This window comes from Caretta caretta, chromosome 18 (genome assembly GCF_965140235.1).
Source record: "Caretta caretta isolate rCarCar2 chromosome 18, rCarCar1.hap1, whole genome shotgun sequence".
NCBI lineage: Eukaryota > Metazoa > Chordata > Testudines > Cheloniidae > Caretta > Caretta caretta.
The window spans coordinates 2,552,637-2,558,636 of NC_134223.1; the positions used below are offsets into that span (position 1 = coordinate 2,552,637).

Sequence of the window (6,000 nt, forward strand, 5' to 3'; positions counted from 1 at the left end):
AGGGACTATTTAGAAAAGCTGGACGTGCACAAGTCCATGGGGCCGGACGAGTTGCATCCGAGAGTGCTGAAGGAACTGGCGGCTGTGATTGCAGAGTCATTGGCCATTATCTTTGAAAACTCGTGGCGAACCGGGGAAGTCCCGGATGACTGGAAAAAGGCTAATGTAGTGCCAATCTTTAAAAAAGGGAAGAAGGAGGATCCTGGGAACTACAGGCCAGTCAGCCTCACTTCAGTCCCTGGAAAAATCATGGAGCAGGTCCTCAAAGAATCAATCCTGAAGCACTTGCATGAGAGGAAAGTGATCAGGAACAGCCAGCATGGATTCACCAAGGGCAAGTCATGCCTAACTAATCTAATTGCCTTCTATGACGAGATAACTGGCTGTGTGGATGAGGGGAAAGCGGTGGATGTGTTGTTCCTTGACTTTAGCAAAGCTTTTGACACGGTCTCCCACAGTATTCTTGCCAGCAAGTTAAAGAAGTATGGGCTGGATGAATGGACTATAAGGTAGATAGAAAGTAGGCTAGATTGTTGGGCTCAACGGGTAGTGATCAATGGCCCCATGTCTAGTTGGCAGCCAGTATCAAGTGGAGTGCCCCAAGGGTCAGTCCTGGGGCCGGTTTTGTTCAATATCTTCATTAATGATCTGGAGGATGGTTTGGATTGCACCCTCAGCAAGTTTGCAGATGACACTAAAATGCGGGGAGAGGTAGATACACTGGAGGGTAGGGATATGGTCCAGAATGACCTACACAAATTGGAGGATTGGGCCAAAAGAAATCTGATGAGGTTCAACAAGGACAAGTGCAGAGTCCTGCACTTAGGATGAAAGAATCCCATGCACCGCTACAGACTAGGGACCGAATGGCTCGGCAGCAGTTCTGCAGAAAAGGACCTAGGGGTGACCGTGGACGAGAAGCTGGATATGAGTCAACAGTGTGCCCTTGTTGCCAAGAAGGCCAATGGCATTTTGGGATGTATAAGTAGGGACATTGCCAGCAGATCGAGGGACGTGATCGTTCCCCTCTATTCGACATTGGTGAGGCCTCATCTGGAGTACTGTGTCCAGTTTTGGGCCCCACACTACAAGAAGATGTGGAAAAATTGGAAAGAGTCCAGCGGAGGGCAACAAAAATGATTAGGGGACTGGAACACATGACTTCTGAGGAGAAGCTGAGGGAACTAGGATTGTTTAGTCTGCGGAAGAGAAGAATGAGGGGGTATTTGATAGCTGCTTTCAACTACCTGAAAGGGGGTTCCAAAGAGGATGGATCTAGACTGTTCTCAGTGGTAGCTGATGACAGAAGAAGGAGTAATGGTCTCAAGTTGTAGTGGGGGAGGTTTAGGTTGGATATTAGGAAAAACTTTTTCACTAGGAGGATGGTGAAACTCTGGAATGCGTTACCTAGGGAGGTGGTGGAATCTCCTTCCTTAGATATCTTTAAGATCAGGCTTGACAAAGCCCTGGCTGGGATGATTTAGTTGGGGATTGGTCCTGTTTTGAGCAGGGAGTTGGACTAGATGACCTCCTGAGGTCCCTTCCAACCCTGATATTCTATGATTCTATGATTCTATGGTCTAGAGCGAGGGCATTAGCTGAGAGACCAGTTCTACCACTGAGGGGTTGTACAGCCATGGGCATGTTCCTTCCCTCTCTCTCTCTCTCTCTCTCTCTCAGTTTATCCATCTGTAAAATGGGGCTAATGATATTGATGAACTTGGAGATCTACGAATGAAAAGCATTAGCTATACAATCCCCCTCTATGTTACTTACAAGGCACATACCACTGGACTATCTGAGCACCTTCCCTAGCCCAGCTCCACAGAGCCATTATCTCCACTTTACAGCTGCTGAACGGAGGCACCCAGAAGCTATGGCCCAGATCCTAGAGAGGCACCCAGCTCTCACTGAAATCAGCAGGGCTTACATGACTTGCCCCCACTCACACAAGGAGTCTGCAGAGGAGCAAGGACTTGATCTTGGTTCTTCTAAGTCCCATGCCTCTGCCTGAACCACTGGGCCATCCTTCCTCCCTGTGCAATAAGGCCAAGTCTACACCTACAAATTACACTGACTTACCCACATCACTCCGGGCTATGACAAATGTCATGCTTTGACTTAACGGCTGGTGTAGATGCATTTAGACCAATGGAAAAAGTCTTCCGTCAACCTAGTGACCGCCTCTCAGGGACGTGGATTAACTACCTTGGTGGAACCCCCCTTCCGTCAATGGAGAAAGCGTCTACACTATAGTGCTACAGTGGCACAGCTGCAGTGCTGTAGTGCGGACGTACCCTAAGAGTCACTAGAAACCAGGTGAGGTTGTGTAAGTGAATCACTTAGCCCCACAAAGCCCTAGAAGGGTGAGAACAGCCAGCTAAGGGAACCTTCACTTGCTTGCCATGCCACTCATCCCTCCCATTCACCACTCTCACTGACGCCATGGAGAAACCGTCTTCCACCTTGCAGACAGACGTACACACGGTGTCACACCGTAAGGCCGAACCATGGCTCTGGCCTTGTGCTTTCCCCTGGAGCACGTCGCCTATCCCAGAGGGTGATATTCGTTTTCCTGAGGAGGGAGCTACCCGCTCCAATATCTATATTCCACACCACCCTCTGTTCCAAGCAGGCCTGTGCGCTCACCAGCCCGGTCAGCTTATCCTCCACTCAGGATGCTTTATTGTAAAAAGCTGACACACACAGTCTAGCTTCTTAACCTACCAACCAATCAGGTGAGACTCTGGAGTGGACATGCCTTACACAGACCCTGCATGTCAACCAACTTGGGCACTGCCTGGCCAGCAGGGACATGAGCTCTCAGCTGGGAATGGCCTGCCCTAGCTCGCAGACTGGGGTCCTGCCTGCAGTCACATCCCAGGCTGTCTGTCTGGTGCTCTGAGCTTTAACCAGAAAGGATTTTGCAAATCACCTCCTTGAACTCAGCTTTCAGGTCTCAGTGGAAAAACCAGGAGAAAGGCTCTGGACTTGGCCTCTGTTCAGCCCAAAGACGATCCAAAGAGCTTGCTTATTCAAGCCAGATCTTGGAACCTTCAGTCAACATCGGCCTCCGGGTGCTAGCATAACACAGGTTCATTCAACGCCTCTGCCTCCTCACACCCCGAGGACCTGATCCTCCAGAACAGATTCTGTTGATGTCAAAGTCCATAGGAGTTTTGCCATCAGCCCCAATGAGTGCAAGTTTGATCCCTCAATTCTTTCACAGGCAAAGCTCCCATGGATTTCAGTGAGGCTCTGGACAGAAGGATTTGGCCTGAGGTTTCCAAGCTGTGAAGAACCAAGTGGGGATTATGAGAGCCTCAGTTACTCTCTTGAACGCATGTAAAGCCGTACACAACAGGAAATATGTCCTCAAAGCGGGGCGGCTCTAGCTGTTACTGCCAGCCATCCAGCAAGCTGCAGGCACATCCCATCCTGCTCTCTGTCGCTGCTCAGCATTATGTCTAAGAGTTGTGTTCTGTTTTTGGTGGGCCAGCATTCCTCCAGTCCCAGGAAGCAAGAAACCGATACAGAATGAAACAACAACAGCACAGTCCATGTTCTATGGGACCAGCCATGAATTAATTCAGCCTCACAGCCCCTGCTGCCATGTGGGTGAGCGTCACTAACTTCATTTCATGGAAGCTGGGGCCCCGTGGGGTGAAGGGATTACAGGGCTGGGAACAGATCCCACAGCACTGGATGCCCAGGCCTGTGCTTAGTGGTGACATTCCTAGCCCAAGTTATGACTGTGTTAATGGAGATACCCAGAGCGAGGAGTGGCAGAGAACGGGCATTGTAAGGAAACCAGCCACTTACTTTTCTCTTTCCTCCTTTGTTTTTCTCTAAGCAGATCCACTCATAGAAGGAAGGGCCCTAACCCTGGCTATGCCCTAGAGCTGGCCTGGAGCATCCTGCTGATACAATCATCAGGTAAGGCAGGTGGAGAATGCTACAGGCCAAGGAAGGAATCCGTCACCCGGGAGTCACAGAGAAGCTCATACAGCAAACAGCTGTAACAAATCCACCATGTCCTAGGGCAGGGGGAGGGGCAGAACCCTTGAGATGTCTAAGGTCAGCTATGAACACACCAGCTGATTGCCCCTGGGTCTGTGCCATAAAAATGTCTCAAACAATCCAGCCTGGACAGGCTGCCATAAAGCAAACCCATCAAGCGGCTTCAATGGGCTAGTGGCAGGCAGAACAGGGAGCGAAGAGCCATGTGGAGAAGGATCATTCAAGGAATGAGCTGTGTAATCTATCAGCACTTTGCTGGGAATCCCCAGGGACCACAGCTCCATGCCTGCTCTTGGTACACAAGGGGCACCGCAGGCAGACCTGTCCCCTGTGTACAGCAAGGCAGATCTGTGCTCCGCAAGCCTTGGGGATCCACATCAGGGTTTCACCAGCCGAGGACCCGGGGCAGCTGCTGGGCCAAGGCGAGTACATGAGAGAATCCAGGGTAGGGTGACTAGAGGGCAAGTGTGAAAAATCGGGACGGGGGTGGAGGGGTAATAGGTGCCTATATAAGAAAAAGCCCCTCTAAAATCGGGACTGTCCCTATAAAATTGGGACATCTGGTCACCCTAATCCAGGGTTGGGTTATCTCCACCAAGAGCACATGGAGACGCAACAAACAACTATCAACCCCGGAGCCACAAAAATTCCCTCTGCCATCGGCTCCGAGCCTGCATCAGCGGCACTAGGGGATCAAAGTGAAATGTTTTACAGGGCACTCAGCAGAGCCATCAGACAGTCACAGCCAGCTGCACTGGTTCCCTTTCCCTCACCGGCAACTGCCACGGAGCCGGGGTTGTCCCCATGGCATGGTCCTTGTGGACCCGAGCTAATCAGCATGCCATATGGGGAAGGGAGGGCAGCAGAGAAAGGGCACCAAGAGACAAGATTAAGTATTAATTAACCCTTTGCAGACAGGGACAGGCATGGGGGATCAGCCAGCACGCTCATCCAGAGGAATGAGTGCAAGCAAACGCCCCTCCAGGAGGCATGCCCCTGTCCTAGGTCACTGCTTTAAGGTGCCACAAACATTCCTACTATAATTATGTTCAGCCTTTAATTACAGTCCTGTCTTAATTAGGTGACTGACACCTCACAGGTCCCTTTGGTGGCTGCTTAAAGGAGCTAGTAATAGCCATCCTTTACACTTATCTGGTGCATTTCATTTAAGCATCTCAAGGTGCCTTACAAAGCTGGGCCAGAATGATCACCCCAAGCAGAGAAACTGAGGCAGAGAGCAGGGCAGGGACTCAGCGACGAGAACCACGAGTCCTGACTCCCAGGTGCCTTCTCTACCCACCGAACACTGCTCCCTTTCACGCCCTGGGCCCAGACAACTCTGGGTCACGTGCTCTGGAGCCACGCACCCAGCCTGCGGTTCTTGGAAGGCCAGCGGGAGGTGCGAAGCCCGCTGCCGGGGCCAGGGCCCCGCGGTACGTACCTGCCGCCTGCGCGTGTGCAGGGCATGTGCCAAGCAGCTTAACGCGCTGCTCCCACCAGCCATGACAGTCTGGCCTCCGAAGGGTTAAGCTGAAGGTGCTTGTGCGTGGAGTGGGCTCTGGCTGGGTTCCCCTAGGCCAGGGGCCTGAAGCCAGCAGAGCTCAGCCTGAGCCAGTGCGCCCGGGCCCTGCAGCTGCTCCCTGGCTCCCACACCTCGTCGCCTACCAGTGGGCGCCTGGCGGTGCCCTGCTCTCCTGCTGCCTCTCCCCGTCAGACAGCCGAGCAGGGGAGAAAAATGCCATAATTCATTAGCATTCCAATGTGGCTCACGTGCCTGGCGCCGCCAATGGCAGCTCCAGCCGGGCTGGCCTGGCCCTGCCTCCTCCCGCTCCTGGGAAACAGCCTTGGCAGGTCAGTGGAGCTGCAGGCCTCAGCCACTCTCCATAGCAACAGGGGCAGGAGGAAGGGGGGCGGCGTGGGGAAGAGCAGAACTCCTTCCCCATGGAGCTGCCATGGCTCCAGCACAGCGCCTGGGGGGCG

General features: G+C 52.6%; 1 protein-coding gene across 6 annotated transcripts in view; it reads right to left on the bottom strand.

The window, feature by feature from the left end:
- The window catches only part of PHC2 (polyhomeotic homolog 2), a 138,064-nt gene extending 132,323 nt beyond the window's left edge, over positions 1 to 5,741 (bottom strand). For 5 of the 6 annotated variants that reach the window (XM_048825126.2, XM_075121121.1, XM_075121120.1 and 2 more), the window contains exon 1: positions 5,462 to 5,741. The gene's annotated coding sequence lies outside the window, so the exon portion shown is untranslated. The remainder of the gene's footprint in view (positions 1 to 5,461) is intronic. The other variant, XM_075121122.1, reaches the window with a different exon arrangement.
- Positions 5,742 to 6,000: the final 259 nt, after the last annotated feature.